Here is a 22326-nt window from a genome sequence, read left to right on the forward strand (position 1 = left end):
AAGGAAAGGGGACAAAAGAGTAGTAAGAAAATACCTGACCACTGAAGTGTAACACATCAATTTATCTTGTTACTTTTATTATAGGAAGCAAGTTTAGAAAGGTAGATCCCAAGATTAAATATCACACATGCTGAATAAACTGGCAGAAAAGAAAAGTGTCTTAAACAGCTTTTTTTTTAAAAAAGCACCTGTGCCTCATTTCTGTTTAATACTTTTAAAATTTACCCCAGATGTAAAAATAACATTGGTTAAAAATGGACACTTACCCATGCATGTCAAGCAGGTCCACTTATATACTTATAAAAAAGATCCTTTTTATTATGAGGCACTTATTCCAGAAAGACCCAAGTATCCAAATCCTACAACAGAAAATCCAGCAGAATCCACAAAAGATGATCCCTGAACGTTGTCTTATAAAAAAATAAATAAAAAAATAAAATAAAAAAAACACAAAGTAAGTTTCCAGCTCCTGCTCAGTTATTCCATTCACAGCGTTTCATTAAACCAGGGGATCTGTCTTCTGGCTCTCCAAGCAATAGGTTTCCAGCTGTGGCTATAGAGTGCTGTGGCTTGGAGGGGAAGATCCTTCAGAGGCAAAGCTTGTTCACACACTGAGCGGGTGTTCAGGGACAGCCTGGGAGAAGCCAAACCCACCGTGTGATGTCACTGGTGTCAAATTTCCCTGTGAAGTGGGAGGAGGTGGAAGGGTCTTACCTTTTTGAAACCTGACCAATGAGAGAGGTTTTTTTTGTGGTTCACCTGCGTGTAAAAAAAAACAAAAAGACTGTGGTACAGGAGTACACGTGATGTTATGTACTGCAGCTTTAGCGGGGAATACATTATCTATTCCAGATAGAGACTGTGACCTAATCATAAACTTGACTCACTCCTTCTTTTAATCGGAACTCGTGCATGAATTTCAGAATCTATTTGCCTCCCATTACTGCTGCAACTTGAGCAGTTACAAAAGTGAGACTTTGAAACATAAAAGCATTCCCAGGGGGGCTCTGATAATACATTTTCAGTCACATGTTTTTGTGGGTAATGAAACGGTTTCAAAAATAATTTGACCTTCTCTTCGACTATCTGAAAAGGCAAGAAAATAAATATGCAAAATCCTCATTCTTAAATCTGCAAGGCACTGAGTGCACTCATACACAACGTGCAAACACGCTGGTTCCCTCTCCCTCTGGTCAAACTCTGCTAGCCACGGAGCTAATCATCCACAACAGATGTTCAGAAATGTTCAGTCGGATTTATGACGGAGCTCAGAGGAACAGCCAAGTCAGCCTCTGGTGCTGTTTTTCTCTTCCATCCTACAAGGACAAGGGATTGCACAGAGAGAGGATGTCAGCACAACAATTCTCTCACCACCACCACCACCACCCCTCCGCCGCCGCCACCACCAAAAAAAATTCCCCCTGTTCTCTGAGATTCACCATCCGAGACGACTGCGCCTTAATACATCACACAGCCTTGGGACCTTGGGGAGAAGTTTGCTCATTTATCCCAATAATACTGTGCAGACTGTAACTTGACTCATCCTGCAATGCTTCACCTATGTTTCACCCTCCACTTAATGATGTGTTTTTTTAAATATATCACATTGCTGACATCGCATAGCACACAGACTGACACGAATGTTCTTAGATAAGGCCGCACAAACATCATTGTGCATCAATAATGAAACACATCTGGATCAGATTGATTCCTGATACAGAAAATAAACTTTTTTTTAAAAAAAATTCTCAATAATACGAACAAGCTAGTTATTTAAGAACATAAAAATATATTTAAAATTAGGTTTCTAAAAAAGGTTTCTAAAGGTTTTGACAAAGAGCTCCTATGACTCTGTTCCAGGCTGCTGGAGGAAATGGCGAACTGCAATGTGTTCCACATTTCTCTTTGTTGTTAACAATGGGAGACAGTCGGATTTTACTGCAGGCTGCAGATCTGTGAACACAACAGACTTTTCAGCAAGAGAAAGAATTGTTTTATCTTTTTACTTTCTTTCTAGTTTAGAACAAATGAGATGTGGGTCATCTGATTAAAAAATAATTCAATTTGAATGGCTTAAAATTTAAATACATATCCCAGCTTCTGTAAAAGAAATCAGCATTCCAAGAGTGGATGCACTGTTACAACACTATCCATTAAATAAAAATCTTTTTTGGATCGCTCTCCTTTCCTTATAAACTCAGGAGAGTTTGAGGGATCCTTCTGGAGAATAATTATTACACCCACACACCCCTGAGGAGACAGAAAGAAGTACATTTGTGGGTGTTAACAGTTTGTGCCAAATCAAATGTCACATGAATTCCGGATGAAATTGCTGCAACTGAAACCGCAACGTAGTAAAAAAAACAAACAAACAAACAAACAAAAAAAGGTTGAAGTTAGGATTATTGGCTGGTTGGTGGTCATAACAGCAGAGTGGGAGAAAGGAAATTAATTGTAAGCTACAGCAACGTAGTGTATATAGCGTGTCAGCTGCACAACATGAGCCATTTCATTCCGAGTGTAATCTCGTTTTACTGCGACGTAAAACTCAAAACACAGATGGAAGTTGAGCAGTCACCCCCCTATGCAAGATTAAAACTGTTGCCTCGAGTGACGTTTTGTAGCTCAAGCAGTTTTAGGACTTATCTTCTACTCCACCCCCACCCCCCAAGAGCTTGAATGGAGTTAGAAACACCCCCTACCAAGTCTGAGAATTTATAACACTGTGACAACCTCCCATCCCCCCCCCCCCCTGCTCATTTCATTAGGCTGAGAAAAGGTTGACAACCTCTTCAATCTGAAGGAGCCGGCCTCTCTTTGATTTAAGCCAGTCTGCTAACAATACCCAGTTAATAGATCCTACTGAAATTTTGTGAGATTAGTTTTTACTGGCATGTTGCACAAAATAAGCCGGAGGGGGGGTTTTGCAGGTGAAGAACACACAAATCAAACAAGACAAACTCAAGACCCTCTGTGGCAGCAGCAGCAGCAGCAGCAGCAGCAGCAGCAGCAGCAGCAGTCATCATCGCATGGGATACTGTGCTGGCTGCTGGAGGATGGGATGAATCACACCGGCCCTGGGCTTTATCAATATAACTGTCCGCACCATCCAACAAGTCTGCCAAAACATTTTAACAAGATTCAGTTCTGAGGGAAGAAAGTTTCGAGCTGTACACGCAGCAGAGAGCTAATCGAATGAATGAATGAATGAAAGATCTCTACTAGAAAAATACAACACATTTTCTACACATTGCAGTCTATATAACATGATGCATTTAAAAGGACTCCAAATACACAAGCTATGCTTCCCTATTCAGGACGGGTCACCGATAAACACAATCCTGGCCGCATGCCAGTGCAAAAATGCTGACCTGTGTCGTAAACACTGGGCTGTGAAAGTCAGTGTGCTGCTGCTGATGGGCTCTTAAGACTCACACTATGTCATCATGTCCAAAAGCACAGCTGGGCAACACCTGTTAGTTTAGAATTCCCAGCCCAATCCACAATTTACTGGAGCCCGGTTACCGCCATTAGCTTGTAAGCTCATTTACCTCCAGATTGCAGTCAGCGGTGTTTAAAATGCATACATGGATCACACTGTAACAGTGGTCTTAAAAGTGGGACAAGAGCACAAATGATCAATGTGACGTTTAACGTTATTTTAAAGATGATATGAGTTGCAGAAATTGCATGAAGCATATGGAAGTACCGTACACTTTTAATATCTGACTATATGTCATCTTGATGCTGCACCAGCAGCAGCATTTGCAGTAGAGTATCTACTAAACTGTTATCTGTAATGCACAGAAAAATATTGGGCAGACAAAAATAAATGAAAATGGACATCATACTTCTTCACAACACTCCAAACACCAAGGACACGCTTTTTGGCCTGATTTTTTTTTTTTTTCTTCCTCGTGACTGTCTGCAGATAACACTGGCACCAGCGCTGAGAGGGAAGGTGATGGTACATGGCGACAGGAGGTGTAAAAAAGACAAGGACAGAGCACATAAAAACACAGATAAGACTGGCTTCATGGTGCTGACCTTCAGTGAGTGCTGGCCTACACAGATATGTGTCCATGTGTGTGTGGTTGTTGAGCATGTGAATTCTCGCATGTGGCCTCTCTGTCTTCTATATGTGTCCATACTGTTGAGGGTGCCTGCATGCCTATATTGACTGGTTATAGTCACAGACAGAATGAGGGTACAAAAAACAAGAGAGAGAGAGCTGTAGAGCTGATAGAGGAAGGCACCTCTTTCCCTGCTACTACTCATTGCAAATCAAAAACAACGAGCGCTCTCCATTACACTCTGTTGCTGACAACTGGTGGGGCACGCTCTCTAAGGGGAACAGCAGAGCATGCCGCCGAATGCATGAGACAAATCATTTTTATCTGGGACCCCGGCGGGTATTGACAAACTGGGGATGCATTTAGATAGCCCAATTAAAATGGGGAAATGAAGCGACATTGAGGCACTTTAGAGCGCCGTGCCCCCTCTCTACCCTCTGGCCCTCTGTGCTCCCTCAAACTCTCCAGAGACCGACTTCCTGCACTCATTGAAGGGGGGTACGGGGGTGGCAGTGAAAGCAAAGAAGCGGGTGGATCAGAGAAGCTGCTTTGAGGAGAAATATGCAATATGAGAGGCAGTAATGTTTGTGAGAAGCAGTAGCGAGTGCCGGTGACAGTGTGTCATTTGTATCGTTTCATCTTGCATGCCTAATTCTTGCGGGAGCTGCTCCAGTACTAAGGAGAACCCCAACAGGTGACAAAGCACACAAAAGGGTCAAGAACAGAGCGCAGGACAAGGAACTCAAAGCATCTCTGTAACTTCAAAGGGTAAGTTGGCAATCAATGATATGGATGTTGGCTCCATTTGTCCAAACGTGTCTCAGCAGGTGACCTTCAATGTCATCCACTTCCTACACGGCTTAATTCACTTCTTTTTCCTCACCTGAATATGACTCCCTCTGGTCTAATTTCCAGACCTCTATTTGTCTTTTTGATCAATGATCATTCCGCTGAGATTACAGTCAGGTGCATTTTTTGGAAAAGATAAGCCATCTCAGCACTGGCACACACGCAAAAAAAAAAAGAAAATCCCATTCATCAGATTCCTTCAAGTGTACTAAAAGGTTACACGAGCAGGATATCGTAAGATGTCTCACCTTCTGTGTAGGTGGAGAAAGTGATAGCAAAAGCAGCCCTGTTGTTTCTCCAATGAAAAAAAAAAAGTCCGCGTGGAGAAGGAGCATTGCTGTGGTGTGCTGTGACCAGCTGTTCAGCAGTGTTACATTTCACAGGCCACAGTCAACAGATCCACCAGGATGCAAGCTGTTTCTACAATACATCTTATTTTGTGAGGCTATTGTCAAGATAAATCTGCCTCTTTTGTTGTGTTTGCAAATCTAATTTTTGGCCCAACTTTTAAAACTAATTGCTGCACACACACACCATACTAATAACCTTTTGTTTACATGTGTTCAAAGGCAAATGTGAGAGTATGTAGCTGCTTTTTTGAAAGCACTGAGATTAAAAAATAAACAGATATGGCCTAAAAACCAGAATCCAAAAAAAACCTGCACACAAACTTGTATTGTGTGAAAATGTGGTTTCTGCAGTAGCTCAGACGGAGCAAGTCTGCCATGTTGTACAGAGGAGACTTTGATAAATCTGAAAAGCTTTCAGAGAAAGGCGCCTAATAAAAGCCCCACAGAGCAGTCTCTCCCAACCAGGGGAGGCTACACTTTGTTTCTGACAGGAGAGCCTTCCAGATGCTTTCCCTCAATAAATGTCTGTCTCAAACAGAGGACAAGGTGCTAGCACTCAAGAAAATAAGTACCCCGAATGGCATCAGTGAAAAGTGTCAACTGCTTTTCAAATACACTCTAAGCTTTTTTTTTTTTTTTTTTTGGACATTTGATGGCGATGTATCAGACGTCACACACAAAAACAGAACACATCTGTGGACAATTCTTAGAAATTCTCCTCATCATAAATCAGTGGAGGCTATAATAAAGCATTTTTTTTATTGTTCTAATTATTAGCCATTGGCATGCTGGAAAACAACTTGGACACAAAGGGATGCACTCAAAAACACAAATCAACTGCAACATTGTTAACTGCTCTCATTATGAAATCTCCCCAAGCCTACTTTGCACCAGAGTGCATCCCTTTGCTGGAATAAAACATATGGGGGAGGGAGGGAGGGAGAGGGGGGGGGGGGGCAAAAAGACCACTTTCACATCTAAAAGGAAATAAACCACAAATTATGAGCTAGCTTCTTGCATGAATAACTGATAACAGACTGAGAACTTGTCTCTTTGCTTGAGTAAATAGTTCTAAAGAACTGATTAAGCTGTCAAAACAGGTATCAAATCATGTCACGGTGAAGTAACACACCATGAGATCAGACTACATATTTTCACATATATAATCACTATATTGAAATAACTTCAAGATATCAAGATTAAACTTTTTTTAGACCAGGAAAAGCCTATAAAACAAAATCACCAAATTATCCAAACACAGGGCATGTGTGAGCACCCCCACTTCCACACACACACACACACACACACACACACACACTGAGTTTCAACAGATGAAAAGCCTGTCAAATGAAAGAGTAATCCATCACTTGTGCCATTTTGCATTAGCAGGGTCGCCCCATTCAACAATGGCTTGACTGACAGGGAAAGATAAGGGCCCTCTGTTGACCAAAACAGTAAAATGGGGAAAACAACAGCGACATCATTACTCTACACCTTAAAGAATCCAAAGTTTATATGATGTTTTGTATTTGAAATTAGCATTAAGCAACCATGGCTGTAACAGCTACTGGTGGGGAATGATGGTGGCTTTAAATGATGAACAAACACACTTTACACAATAACTAAAGAACTGGTTTAGCTAAGCTAAAGGTAGTCTAGGTCTACCACAGGAAACCTCAGTGCTTCTCTCTTCATTAACCATTAATAGCCGGGAGTAACAAATGGACTTCAACTAGAGTAGAAAGCTATCTCAAAATAATTAAGCACATGAACTATTCAACATAAAACTTCTTATTATAGCATCAGTACCTCATAAATTTATAGCGTACAAATGAGTGGATTAATTTGAGCACTAATGGAGAAGAAAGCCTTTCCCTTTCTTCCAATTCAACTTCATTTAGTCTTTTAAGAGTTACACATTCTACCACTTATCTCTGGGCTTTCTGGTGCATGGCAGATCAGGCAAACTGTGTTCAGGGCATTGGTCTCCAGCGTTAGATAAAAACAGGAGTCTGTGGCTGAAGGAGCAAGCCGATAATGACAAAGATCTGAGCTTAAGTGCTCCAGGGGAGAGAACCGTTTTTTGTCCAGAGGTCCCTTGTGCTGTTTTTTTTTTTTTTTTTTTTTTTTTTTTTTACCTTTTTATGGGTGAGTTTTCCTAAATGTATGAGAGCTAAAGTGCAGGACTGAGGCGGGGAACCAACAGAAATATGGTGCCTCGGAGACCGTTTGGTCTGTGGACTGGGGATTCCAGCTGCACATCCATAAAAAGATTTCCTTCTTCAAACATACCTTAGGCATATCGATCTGCTAATATTTTACACCACTCCATCGACAGCTGTAAAAAAAAAAAAAAATGTTTCCCCAGAATGCTTCACTTATATATATTCGCCTTCAGCACGATGTCTAAGCTGGGTAGGACCTCTGAGACTTTGACCGCCAAGTAAGGCCAACTGTCAGGCCGAGGGCTCCAAATGAATGTTCTGTTGTTCGAAAACCTTTACTTTGTATCCTGTTTAACTTCTGTTGAACCTTGAAAACTCTGAGGCAGTTTAATGTTAGAAAAAAACAGCACATTTTTAATGACCCATCATCAAAATGACAAATGACATTTCTGAAGGATCTTCAAGATGAAAATGACCTCCGAATTTAATTAAATAAATGTTCTTATTATAGGTTTTGCTTCAGAGCGTTCACACTGGGCGCGGCAAAGGGATCAGCATTCTTGGAGTTACTAAATTCCATTAAGGCTCCCTACTGTCTGACGCAGCAGCATGGCATTAAGAGGGGCCCCTATGTTGGTAACAGTGAAGCACCCTTCTACCTTCCCAGCATGAAATCAAATATTTCAGGCAGCGGTCAAAGCCATACTGTAGGTCACGCTAAGGGTATTGCTCCCCACTAAACACAGCATGCCATCGTGATCACACTTTAGGAGGTGCAGCATGGTTTAAAGTTAGACTGCTGAAAAAAGGTACAGCCGCTACTTGTTCCACAGTTTGATCTGGCAGCTCTGAGCCATGCGGCTGATCCCATCGGACAGCCCCAAACTGAAATGGTAGGTGAACCGTGATGCAGTTTCCCCCAGCATCTCCTGATGCATTTTGCCTGGTGTTCACCTATAACGCGGCTTCCTGCTAGGAGGAATGTTCAGATCACTTCTGATCTCTTTAATGAGTTTTGCCACTCCGGTTATATCTCTGACACTATTAAGCATAGCACTGCAGCGGACAAATGCCACCTCTCTGTCACTGTGTGACAATGGGCCGGGTTACGCCTGTCTTTTCAATGTGACCTTTGTGTTTGAGTGTGGCAATGCAGCATACATGTCTGCTTCCACATTTGACTTTTAAATGTGAACTGTTTGTATGGATCCAAATTAATGTGTGATTCAAACACACCCCAACAACACATACGCTGTAAACTATATATAATTGATAGAATTTAGAGTATATGACATCAAACAGGCGAGAAAGCCATGCTGCTATAAAAACTCGCTTTCTCAGGTGCATGCAGCTGGTATTTATGTAACCCTGTTGCATTGTCCACATTAGAAATACGGGTGCGTATCCCTTTGTATTCTGCAATAACACATAATGATAAACACAGAGCGAGCAGAAATGTTCTGTTTCCACTTCAAGACCTTTTGAACAAAAGGTGAATTACAATAAAATAAAAATATTCCAGCCATTTAGGTCCCACTTCTCAGAACAGTGTGATTTATGTTGTTACATAATTAAATTATATGTACAGCTATGCAAGGTTTATGCTTACGGCCTATGCTAGAAAAACAACACTGAAGTAAAGGTCATTTCTAAAAGTCTTCTCATGTCTGTGGAAAAATACACAGTAATATCGGTAAATGCTATAATGGCGCTATTTTGTCCTTTCACTCTAACCACACAGCAGAATGTAAAAGCAGGAATATCCTTAAGTAATGTGAAAAACACAGACCAAACATTCGCACCTTCACATGGGATGGAACTTACTCCAAGTCTACTGTATCAGATTCAATTACACCGCACAGGTGTTTATGTTATTGTGTCTGTCTGCCGTACATTACCACGGTGATAAAAAAAAAAAAAAGTATTCTTGGGGAAAATAAGTCTTCTGGAAACCCTATGCCTCACTTTCCTGGGGGAGCGGCTTTGAAATTGTGTCACCAGATGGCCAATATTTGTGGGCGGACAAGCCACCATGGCAGCAAAATATGTTCCCTGCTGAATTAAACTAACCCTGCGTCCCTTAAGTGACTATGCAAATTAGTCTCCATGTCAAATACCCTAAACTAAATTGGCAATTTAAATCAAGTAGTTTAACAGTAACTAAATAATACAAGTGGGGCTGGGGTGGGGGGGATGAAAACAGTCTCTGGGGCGAAATATGACTCAAATTTTAAGTAGCAAGTTACATTTTAATAATTAAATCTGACACAAGCTCAACAATATTTAAATTCTTAACCATCATCTGTCATCCAAGTCAGTGTGTGATTTGTTAGTGTATAATCGGTTGTTCAGCAGGTTAGGTCAGGACTGCTTACAGCCCAGATTTATATTGTTCGGTGTGTACATTATTCATCTCTTATAGTGGCTGTAAAGGATCCGCTGTGAGCGGTGTAGGTTTTTTCTGGATACAATAACACACAGGCTTCCATTTGCAAGTGCAAACACGCCTGCAAAATTCAATCAATACACATTACTGGCTCAGGGAAGGCCAGGATTTGAAAGAAAACAAAGATCCTGTCCAAAGGGAGATGCTCTGGACTCCTTGAAACCTGAAATGTACATTTCCTGTTAACTCTGCTGCAAACCTTTTATTCATAATTTATATCAAATGGAGACCACACTACTATTTCCAACAGTAAAAGCTAAATGACATCAGCTCTCCACAGGCACCGCACCCCTAGTTAAGGTGAAAATAATCAGAGCGGACAAGAAATTACAAAAACATGCTGTGACCTTTCAAGTCTGAAGGGGAGAGGCTGTGTATACATTTACAAAATGTGAGAGGACAGTAAAAAAAAATCCTATCACAGAAATTGGAGTGTGACTAATGGGTAGTGAAAGAGCTGGTCTGTAACCTGAACTCCAAAATAATCTTGCTCAAGTCTCCATGGCCACTTTGGGGAAGCAGTAGGGGGGGGTTTTAACAAAAGGAAGGAAAGACCACCTGCACACCCAGCAGAGCCAGCACTGTACTGGCACCACCATTTGTTACGCTCTAGATTCCCATTACTTCAGAGCCACGTTTGGCTGGGAAATCCATCTCCTGGTGTCATGTTCATCAAACCCTCTATGCAAACTGCAAAGGTGGGAAGTGAGGGCGAAAAGATTGCGGTCATGCCTGAAGCCCACCAAGGATAGAGATGTCTTCACTTTAAGGGGCCCGAAATTCAGAGTATCAAAGTATTCAGACTACTTTTAACTTGAAATATTAAATTTATCATAATTTTCGGTCAGCGTGAAGCTCAGATACAAGCCTCCATTTTAAACTTATAAGTAGCAGCATTATATGCATGCAAACCAGCCTTAGCATGCTTAGTGTCAGCCTTAAATTGAAAAGGCACTTGACACACAGTTAAAGCTGCTAACAGAGGTAATATATGCTGCATATTTGAGGGCTTGGGTTGAATGCCAGCTGGGAAGGTCTGTGGCAAGTATCAAGAGTTTCATCTGCCATGATGAAATTTTGATGGCTGTTCCGTCCGTACTTTGATATAAATGAGAACTTGGCTGATGAATCTTTGCTGGGTCCACAAAGGTTGAAAAATAGGGCCAACAAAGGCCTCTGTACCACAGCATCCTTGAGGCCTTTCCTTTCTACATGGTTCTCTGCATCAATAACACAGACTGACATGCACAAGATACTCTCAAGGAGAGGCCGTCAGTTTGCGTCGCCTGAGTACTTGCCGTGAAATAAACAAATTAGAACTGACAATCCTTGTGATAGACCATACATCCTCATGAACAGGATACATCCTCGCCCACTCTGTCCAGCCCCCTATGGATAATACAAAGGATTTAGGTGCCCCCAACCCCCAACCCCCTCAACAAAAGACATTACTGAGACCAAAGTGATAGGTCCCCAAAGATATAAAAATAGTTCAGAGTTAATTCACAAAATCTAAAAAAAAAAATGAGACGGTGACAGTGAGCCTGCTGTGAAATACAGATCAGATGCGATGAGAGCATCTGGGAACAGCAGCGCTGAGAACATGAACTGGTAAAATGTCTGTCAGGAGTTTAAACAGACCTCGAAGAGCGTAGAAATTGTATTAGCTGCAACAATGTAAGGCTCCCAATGGGATTTTATAACAGACGCCAGGGAGAGAATAAGGATGCTAAAAATGCATTTTACTGTAACAATAATCAAATTTGTATGAGATTTTTTTTCCCCCCTCAACAAAGTTTAACCAGAGACCTGGTGAATTAGAAAAACAGCTACAACAGGAAGACACTGCTGACATCATTAGATCCCACAGCTTATTAAGTAAACTTAGCAAGATTTGAAAATTATGAATGAGGGCAAATATATGCAGGATACCGGATCCCTCGAGTTCACGCACATTAATTCAAGATTTGTCTTCTCTTGTTGAACCATGTAAAATCCATCGCTTCAGAGGAAAGCCCTGCTCCACAAACACTGGTTCACAGCTATGTACTGCCAATTATAGATGTTTTCCGGATTATGGTTCACTTGTCAAAGAGATCACCTTTCAGTCACTATGATGTCTAATTGCCTTTGTTTTTGTGTGAAAAAGCTGCTGACGCAAAGCAGAAAAATACAGAAGCATAAGAACAGGAACAAAATAAAAGGGGAGAAAAAGAAAGAAAAGTTAGTCATATGATGCATTTTTACAGCTTTGTTCTAAAGCTCCTAATTAGTTGAGACATTTTGCTTAGTGGCTTGGCATTTTAGCCACAGGGGGGCTGATACAGTAGATTGTATTGGACATACCAGCAGAAGAACACAACCTAAAAAGGCTGATTCAGGAGTCTAAATCCTTTGCTGCACTAAAATTGTGTAAAACGTTGCCAAATATCCACGAGCACAGAAACACAATATTTGTAACTGGATGTGTTGGATTTGATGTCCTTCGTGCAAAGTCATGGTATTTTAGCAAAGGTGTGATAAATGAGCATCAAACCTAATATATGGAAACAAGCAATTACCCTCTGAACATCTCATGCAAGTCTATCCCCGCGTATAAAGTTGCCATCACGAGAGTCCTATGAGGCCTAGATAGAGATGTTCATTAGCCTATTGCTGAGACAAACACATTTGATGGATTAAACAGTCAAATATAACAAGATGCTTGAACTGCTGTCCTGGTTGTTAAGAGAGATCAAAGCAGGGCCCGAGGGTTTGGGAAGTATGGGGAGCAGGATTTGGTTCAGGAGAGTTCCAAAAGAACAAGTGCTGGACCAAGGAGATATGACATCAGACGTGTGCACTGCATTCCCCGAGGCCTGTTCTTTCAGAACTGTCAGCCTGCCCTGCACCAAGTGAGCTGCAAAGGAGGGGGGCGCAAACATTCTTTCAGAAAGCACTTCTAATCTAACAATAAGCAGAAGCTTTATTTAGTAATGTACTATATTAGTGAAGCATATGGAAAAAATCTCTTCAGTCCTGTTATTGGGAGGGGTGAGGGTGGGGGGGGTAAATTCTCATCCTACTCTAAAAAAGGCTCGTAGAAGTAATTACAAATGATTATAAAATATATTTTAATATTCTTCTTTGATATTATTTCCATAAAATAAATGCGTGCAGTCACAGCAAAATGCTTTCTAGCACAAAAAGCTTCTACCAAATTACATGTTAGGCTGTGAAGGAGACCCAAGGTTTTGAATTTCAAGCCAGAAAGAGCAGACATCACATATGGGCATTAAACATATGGGATATGGGGTGTGAGGTGTGTGTGTGTGTGTGTGTGTGTGTCACTCTCCCTGGTGGAGTACACTGCTCTCAGTGACACATACTATATTTGCTTGCTGATAGATTGCCTGCCTGCCTGTGCTGGTGCACATACAGTAAGGGAGACAGAAGTGCTGATAAAATGCTTGGCTTTCAAGCACATCATAACATACAGGCCTAGGCTGGCAGTTTCCATGACATTTAAGCAAAACAGTTCAGTATATTCCTCCTATTATAGATCCAGGCTTTTTAAATTAATTTGGCCGGACTGTGTTTATTTTCTCCTCCTGTCTTGTCTTGAAGGCCAGAATATAGTCAATATGAAGCTTGGGTCTGACAGTCTGAAAGCTGTGGAAAGGTCTCCTCATGGAAGCCATTGCTTTAGAATAAGACTAAATACCATATTGGATCCCTACTGGGACAAATGGACAATTAATTGATTGATATTTAAACAGAAAATAACAACAGACAATAATTATATGCATCAACAAAAAGTAATTTATCAGGGTATCTGCCAACAGGATCAAAGACAAGAAATGTAGTACTTTTCCCCCCAAACATTATAAAGTAAACACTTCATCAATTAATTATAACTGAAGAACTTACTAATTTTGTAAATATTCAGATGGTGCAACACGCTTGTTCTCACTTCTGTTTCTGAGCCATCCACCTATAAAAGATTTATTAGAATATGTTGACCAAAACACAAAAAAAGCCCTTCAGCGAGGGAGTTTACAGCACGCAGTCAGCTGAGAAGCTGCTGCATTTACTCGACCCGCCAAATAATTCTCATAATGTGCCTTAATCCTCACAGGAATGCATGAAAATATGTCTGAGAAAATGGCATCCACTACAGCAGTTGTCGTCATATGAGGGCATATTTACCACCCTCCTTGTGCAAAGTGTGACCAATCAATTTAACCTCTTCTTGAAAAACAACACCCTAAGTGGGGAAAATCAGCATCTGCTGTGTCCCACCCTCTGTTAAATCTGCAGACCGGTCAAAGACATATGATATCATATGTACTCAGTTTCGGAGAGACGTAAAACAAGGGAGCAAGAAAGGGGAGGAAACTGTGAGAACGGGGAGGAGGTGAAGGCTTTTGTCCGCACATTTCTCACGGTGGGTATCGGAAACAGCCAGATGCTGTCAATCAAAAGTGAGGGCCAGAGAATAGACTGCCCTATTTATCTAATGAAGAGGTCAAAGGGGTGGGGGTGGGAGGGGGTAGAGAGAGCGTAGGCAAGACTGTCACAATGTCACCGTCAAAGGGCTTCATTTCTAAACAGCCAGATTGTCCAGTGTGCAGCAGAATACGTGTTAGTCAGAGGTTTATAAAGGACTGGAAAATGATGTCATGCACACAGGCTTTATTATGAAGGTGAATGCTCTCTGCTTTAAGCTATCATCCGCAACACGGACTGTTGTGTTTTGAGATTAATTTAGAAAGAACGAGTGGGCCCTGTTCTACATATGCCACCATGCTGTGGCCCAGTTTACACACATCAAAACACTGGGACAGGCAGTCTGAAGTTCTAAGTAAAGAAATGAGGGGTATATTTTTGGCTGCAATCTGCAACTTTACCACTAGATGTCAGTATATTTTACACATTGGTCCTTTAATTACATTACAAAAGGCAGCAATACAGCAGCAATCTGGTGTTCACACGCACCACATTGGTGCCTCAGACTTATCCTAAGTTAGGCTCCATAGTGATAAAAGCTGCTGCTTCCTCACTCGTTTCCTCTGCTGTGTGTGACAGGCAAGCCGTCAGAGAGGAGCTCCTCTTCACAGCGTCTGAATTTAACCGATACTCGAACGTTCTCTGGAGGAAACCTACTTCTTCAGACTTTGTCAGGCCACTTTTTGCGTCATTTTAGGCTGACTTATTTTAAACATGAGGACACAGTTCTGTAACCACTGCATGTGATTTCTTTCCCTTTCTGGCATCTTCTGTCACACGCATAAACTATTCAAAAAGAAGACATGGCAGAGAAATCTGCATGTTTTTTAGAAGGAGTCTACCAGGGGAAATTGAGTTTCTCTAATCCCACACCAAACTGGATCGCTGTTTATATCGCAGTAAAGACATCTGCTTAACAGAGAAAGCAGAGGTTTACATATATGTTACTTTTATTATTAAAGTGTCACCTCATGGTCCATCAAATCAGTCAAGTGAACTGTATTAATAGTGAAGATACCATGCAGCAGTAAAAAGTGTTATTTACATTGTTTATTTTCACACTTAAGAGTGTGTTTTTTGATGTTTTACACAGCTTAGCAGCTCTGCCAAGTTATCATTCAGACCTGCAGCTCCCACACCATAACTGTGATGGAAAACAAATTACTGCAAGTGTCTTATGTGATGAAAAAACAGGGCTGTAGTCTCATAGTTTAGTGTTTCATCAATAGGCTGCTGGGTAATAGATTATTTGAGACATTCTCCTGGGTCATTTTCTGAGTTGGCATTTGCTACAAAAGACAAACAAGGCGAAAAAAGAGGCAGAAAAACAGGCCAAGCAACAGGCTTAAAGACACTCCAGCAGGTAGAGCACTTCAGACACGCTGGCAGAGAGCGAGTGGAAATGGGCAAGTGTAAATACTGAGGGAGCTAATGAGGGAAAGGGGGCAGCAGGTGACTGGACAAGCGGGAAAAGCTGGGGTTACTCAGAGCAGATGTGAGGAGCTAAATCTGCCATGAAATGACGGCAGAGTCAGTCAAACAAGATTAAAACGACAACAATCGACTTATTTTTTGTATCTAAGATTTTTGTATTTTAAGCATGGTTGGTTTTAATGACATCTGTGCCATGGTGGAACAGAATAATTAAGTCTTGAAAACCACTAGAAGACAAAAAAGCGCTCTGCACAGATGAAGGTTACGTTGTACTGAAGTTCTGTTAGCCAGTAAACAACAAAATGACTGGCACGCTTACTCTCTATACCTGGCTGCCTCTCTAAATACACACATGTCAAACATTGTGTTTTGAATAAGAAACCCTGAGGTGTTTTCTCCAGAGGGTGAATAACACACAGCACTTAAACCATGGCCTTCAATAGGAACAGCATCTGCAACATTAGCCTGCCCACTGGATAAATTCACAATAGCCTATGCATCACCATGTTCTATTTTATGCAGCTTCAAGGCCAGATGAGACAACACAAGTTTACATGGTAACACTGAAGTAAAAAAAAAAACAACAACTTTCAAACAACCTGAGAGGAGCAGAAAGAAGAAGGTTTAAGTAGCTCTGATTGTAATAACTTGGCCCTTCCACACAAAAACAGATGATTGAATTTGTGCTGATTGCTCCACCGGCCGAGTAAATTTTCATAAAACGCATTTTAAGCATGGTGGAGAAAAAAAAAAAAAGAAGAAGAAAAAGAAAAACGTCTGGCAGATTTGAGACCTCATTTCAATGAAACTATAAATAGCATCCATAGAAAGGAGAACATTCACAATTTGTGATTAGTGGCTCTTTTTCTCCCCCTTCATAAAACCCATAAATGCCTCCTCCTCCTCCTCCTCCTCCTCCTCCTCCTCCTCCTCCTCCTCCTCAGGTGTAATAAGGGAAGTTGTATGCTGTACCATACTAAGTGTGACATACATTTGATTACAACGTCTAAGTGATGGCTAACGCCGTTACCACAGCAACACCTGTGAATGATGGCTTTGTTAAGAGGAATAGTTACACACCATTAAACTGGTGTAATAGTGCATGGCAGTCGTCTCAATAACCAGGGACAAAGCAATTACCAAGTCATTAAAAAAAAGGAATAGACTAATACAATGTGGTGCACACAAGTATGAGTGACATGCCTTGAGATCGGCCTGTGTGAATGCCTTCTTTAAATAAAAATGATATCAGTGTAGTGTGCTGCTCATTGGGTGACACTTCTGTGCAATGTAGCGTGGATTTAGTGTCTGTGTATTTGCACTGAAAATAGCTCTTTGTTTCATGAATGTGAAACTAAATTTGCCCGTTACTTCACATCTTGCATCGCTTCCTCATCTTCAGACGCTACAGATGCTCTAATAGTGTCAGCTTGAATGCTGATTTCCACTGGGATTACACTCACTTTTATCTTGATAATAATTTGATGGCTAAGTCAAGAATACTTGTTCACAGGAATAACGTCCTATGTACCCCTAAGCCAGAGACAGAGCACAGCAGCACTGGCAATGATTGAAAGAACTCAAAATTCAAATGAGAGAAAGAGAGATCGAGAGAGGGGGGGGAGACGGAGTGAAACAGATGTGCTGTTGTTCGGAAAAGAGCAGCAGGCAAACAGGGTAAGCACACGCGCCACCAACACACACACACAAAAATCATGTACACGTGCATAGACAGCAGCGCCACTCAATCATCCTGGTTGAGGGCCAATCCATCTATCGCTGGTTGACTGGGATCCAATCACCATTCCCAACAGGGCCACAATAAAAGAATGGCAGACAGCCTGTGAAGAAGCCCACTCTTTCATAGGAGATTGATGGGACAAATCTTGAGGCAGTTCATGAGGCATTCCATACCAAGACAAACACACACAATACAAACTCCTCTGACAGTCCTCTGACCTTTCTCTCTGTATGTTTTAGCTACTAAAGTGTATGTTTTGCAAAGCTGATGTTGTATTTTAACAATAAGAAGCCCATCAGGATGTGTCTCTGATATTAGGGCCAGATATGGACAAAACACAGCACCTTTCCAGCTGTCTGTGGAGCCATCGCTCTGCACTGATGCTCAGTCATATTTACACATGAACCCTGGGGAAAGTCTGAAGAATCAGCTCCTGGATTGCTATCCATGGTTCTAAAAGGCTTTAGATAATACATGAGCAGTGCCAAACAGAAGACTAGCACAGCTTGGTTGTGGTCTCTCAGAGGTACTTATCAAGTCATGGCTTAATGGTCCAAATGGCCACACTAAAGGTGAAATGAAAAGCAGAGTGAGATGGATACATTAACACTGACTGAAGAAGATGGTGTGCACTTTCGCTCTTCTCTCCGGTAGTGTTGCACCGGGTTGTGCCACAAATAGCTGACAAACAAATGAAAAGGGAAAGCTTGAAAGAGATGCATAATACCCAGACGCTCTTACACACAGCTGGCCAGTCGTGAAGTGGATGTTGAGTCGTCCATTTTGGATGCGTTACCGGCTTTAAAAGTGAAACTAGCAAAGACATTAAAAAGAAGGGGGAGAAAAAGAAAATCTTGTGTGGCCTTTTCAAGATTGGACAAAAGACTTTCAGCTGAAGCTGAAGGATTTGGGTTTCCGTTGGACATGCAACAAACTGAATTAATTACTTCTGACTTTCCAGATTAATCCTTTCATTAATTAATATGCAGTTACACTGCTGTTTTTACAGGGTAGACACAGCCTTTAGGGAAAGTCCTTGGGAAAATCCCTTAGTGTTACTTTGGCTGTGAATTTAAAATGCTTTATTTTTAACAACTAAATGATATTAATTAGGTTTTGCTGCAAATTGCTGCAAACACAGGCATTTTTCTAACTGTAACAGCAGTAGCATAGGAAATCTCTTCAGTCGCGTGCATTTTGCCAGTACATTAATGGAAGCTGATGTGGGGGTGTGAGAAAGCTGCAGTGCCAACATACAGACAAGGTGCTGCTGGCTCCGGTTACAGTATGGCCATTTAGACTGTGTTTGCAGTAATTTTCCGACAAAGTCAGCCAGATACATCTGCTGCACGCAGGACTCGCCTCCACACGATACAGCATTCATTATTATTATTTTTTAACCTTGCTCCTGGTTGCACAATGAAACAAACAACTAGCAGCACTTCCTTCTGTGTCAAAATTGCTTAATGACATGATGTCATATCTGCTGCAGAGTGCCGCTCTGACTAACTCTGAGGTGGCACCCAGCAATCCTGTCAGAACAAATTTCAATATTCAAATGTGAACACCCATTTTAAATTAAACCATCTCACCAAATATGTTGGAACTCTTTCTCCTTCTTAACCACACAAGATCTCCCATTCCTCCGCCATGTGGCTGTACAGCCAGTTCCTAGAGTAATTAGAGACTTGGATTTTTCACGTTTGATAGGCAAAAAAAAAAATCAGAACATCAACTGTTCAAGTAAATGAACACTGAAAGGCCAAATATCTGGAATCAGCTCTATTTATGACATGTTAAACATTCATTGTGCCTTGTTTCAATGCACCGCTGATTAAAGGGCACAAAGTCCAAGGCAGTTTAGACGGCTTGATACACAAAATGAATATCATTTTGTGCCAGCGTGCGTCGTTACCATTTTACTGATGAAATAAGACTACGAACATCAGCAGCGCTCACCTAGAGGAACTGCAGTAAGGTCAGAGGTTTTTAGAAATGAAAATGATCATTTATTGCTGGAACAACTTCCAAAGAAAGTAAATCACACTAATCTATAATAAATTCAATCTACAAAAACATCTGCACTACAGATGGATCTGGTGTCCAGTGACAGTTTAGACAAAGGATAAGAGGAGCGAGCTGGACTGTGAGGGAACACAGCGAGCACGGCAGATATTAAGACAATAAACAGAAACTGGCCTGGAGTGACAGGACCATTGTTTTTGTCAAACCCTGCTGGTGGGGCTAATCCTTATTATTATGACTAATAACATATACAGGAGCCAAGATACTGTATTATTTGGAGTTGTCCCCAGGCACAACTGCCATTTACTTCCCAGACTTTCTAGATTGACAGAAGCAATATAATCCTCATCTGGCCTGGCTGTTTATTGACATGTGCTAGAGAGGATGCAGGCTTGTGCTCACTGTTCCCCCTGTGTCAGCATCAGACACAAACATCGCGTTGGTCTGTTAAGCAGCTCAGTCAAATGGCAGCTGCACTGTTGCTAACGCTAAAGAAGCACATGCTCACATTAGAGCCGTGCACCAGAGGAGAGAAGAGCCTCAGGGCACGCACACCTACTGAGCTCGGGTCCTGTGGCTGCCGCAGCGCTCTTTAGGTTCCAGCATGCACCCTGAAGTGTCAGTCTCTCCCGTCACTTAATGACGGAGATAACCTTGAAATGAATCACACAGGCGAGGAACTGTTTAATTTCACAGCTTTTTCGTCTCTAATTTGAATATGGGCAATTTGTCTGCTTCTCAACAGGCTTTGCAGGATTTACTCACTTCATATAAGGGGGATTGCACTGCACTCCACCTCCACTTTAATGCTGCAGGAATTTACATTGTTACAGTATGCCCTTAAAATAGCCCAACTTTCATCATCAGGGTCAGAAACTGTAAAAACAGAAAGAAAAACTACCAAGCCATGACTAACGTGCACATGACAAACATTCTGCATGCTGTTTGGATGTTGTAAAAGGCTTAATATTAGTGACAAACCGGTTGGTAGAGGTTGTAAAATGCAATTATCTATGGAACAGCCCCATTTCCCAAGATCTGTAACGCCAGCGAGCACTTAGAAAAATGCTGCACACACATATTCTAGTTTTTTTCAAATAAATATTCAGTGAATTCATTAAAATCTTTTTAAAGATCTGTGGCTTTATAACTGTGTTGCACAAAAGACATGTTTGATTCTCTCCTTCTAGCCATCGTTCACGCTGTTTCAACAGAGATGAAGTACTGTAATAAAACATGAACGGAATACGAAATGCCAAGAAACTGTGTGGGGTTCAGAGGGTTAAATCTGGTTTCGGAGTTTCCCCAAGAGTGCACAAATGCACCAAATGCCAATCGCAAATGTGTGGGCCCCCCCAAAACAGACTGTTGATAGAAACCAAGTCCAGCTGCTACATCGCAAAGCACAAGCGCATATTAGAGTGGGCTAAAACAAGCTAAAACAACAGTGTGGCCTTTGGAGTTAGTTATAAAAGATGCAACAGTGAAGGAAATAGCATGAGCAACAATGAATTCATCATTCTGCAGCGTAAGGTGTTAGCAGCTCCGGAGAAGACTGAACTCTCACAAATATGGTAAGTACTATACTCACTGCTGCCTATCCCAAAGGAGAAAAACCATCATGTTTCTGCCATCTGCTCAAAATATGCCAAAACACAACACAATATGCCGCCGAGCAGTCCGATGTGATCCAATACAAGTTGTATTACCCGCTGAAACTCCACGGGCTGGTTATCACATTTTCTGATTTATCAGTGGATCATTTATTGGTTCTGTCAAACTATATATATATATACATGCCCAACATTAGCTGATCACCATGTGAAAGTAAGCCACACATCGTTAACTGGGTAAAAGCCAAAGATGTTGCTATTTGATCTCACACCCACTTGTTGCTGTTATTTACGTTGTCACGCTTCCAACAGGAAGACATGTCGTACATTTATCAGCCCAGATGGAGCGACATATTATTGACAAACATTTACTTGCACTTAACATCTGTGACATAAATTCCTGTGGATTAAAGCCAGAGAGAGGAGATAATTGGCAAGACAGGAATCAGAAGTTGAAAGGTATGCCTTTCCTTCAAACTTCACAGTAAAATAAACCCATTGATCCGACAAACCCAATTAAGTTATTAATGCATATTAAGGAATGATTACAACATAAATGCGTTTTTGTTGTCTTAATCTAGTTTGAACAAGGTTAATCACTCTTTGAAGATTTAGAACTGAGTGACTGCTCATCTGCTACCAACACAGGTCAAGCTGTCTCTAATCAATAAGCCCATCTCTTTGCTCAAAGAGGAAACTCATTGCGATGCTCCAGAGGTTCACGGGATGAAGTACACACAGTCCTTGACCATGATATGCTGCTTAAAATGTAAATGAGCTTCTGAATAATGGGACAAGTCAGCAATGAATATGCAGACAACCACAAATTATTTTTGCTTATCTAATAAATCATTTTGTGTCTGTTGGCATTTTGGAGGACTCCAGACGGTTGTTTTACAACCAGACCCAGGACTCTAAACACACACAAGGTATGGCAAGTCCCTGCATCTATGACCTTGCAGTCATTAAGGCGTTAACCTCTTCTTTGAGTGAGTGGACAGCTACCAAAATCCCTGTGTGGTCACATGATCGCCCCTGTGCATGGATCAGCTGATATATTGGCTCGATATCAAGAGCATAAAATGTGACAAATGACAGATCTAGCCATTTCAAATCATCCTTTTCTTCCTAATTATCAAGCA

At 41.3% G+C, this 22326-nt stretch overlaps 1 protein-coding gene across 5 annotated transcripts in view; it reads right to left on the reverse strand.

Moving 5' to 3' along the window:
- The window catches only part of ptprfb (protein tyrosine phosphatase receptor type Fb), a 144757-nt gene that overhangs the window by 108886 nt on the left and 13545 nt on the right, over positions 1-22326 (reverse strand). For 4 of the 5 annotated variants that reach the window (XM_028428009.1, XM_028428008.1, XM_028428007.1 and 1 more), the window contains exon 1: positions 267-599. The exons of the other annotated variant lie outside the window; for it this stretch is intronic. The gene's annotated coding sequence lies outside the window, so the exon portion shown is untranslated. Of the gene's footprint in view, positions 1-266; positions 600-22326 lie in introns of those variants that run through there. 5 annotated transcript variants of the gene reach the window in all.

This window comes from Parambassis ranga, chromosome 17, assembly GCF_900634625.1.
Source record: "Parambassis ranga chromosome 17, fParRan2.1, whole genome shotgun sequence".
Classification (NCBI taxonomy): Eukaryota; Metazoa; Chordata; class Actinopteri; family Ambassidae; genus Parambassis; species Parambassis ranga.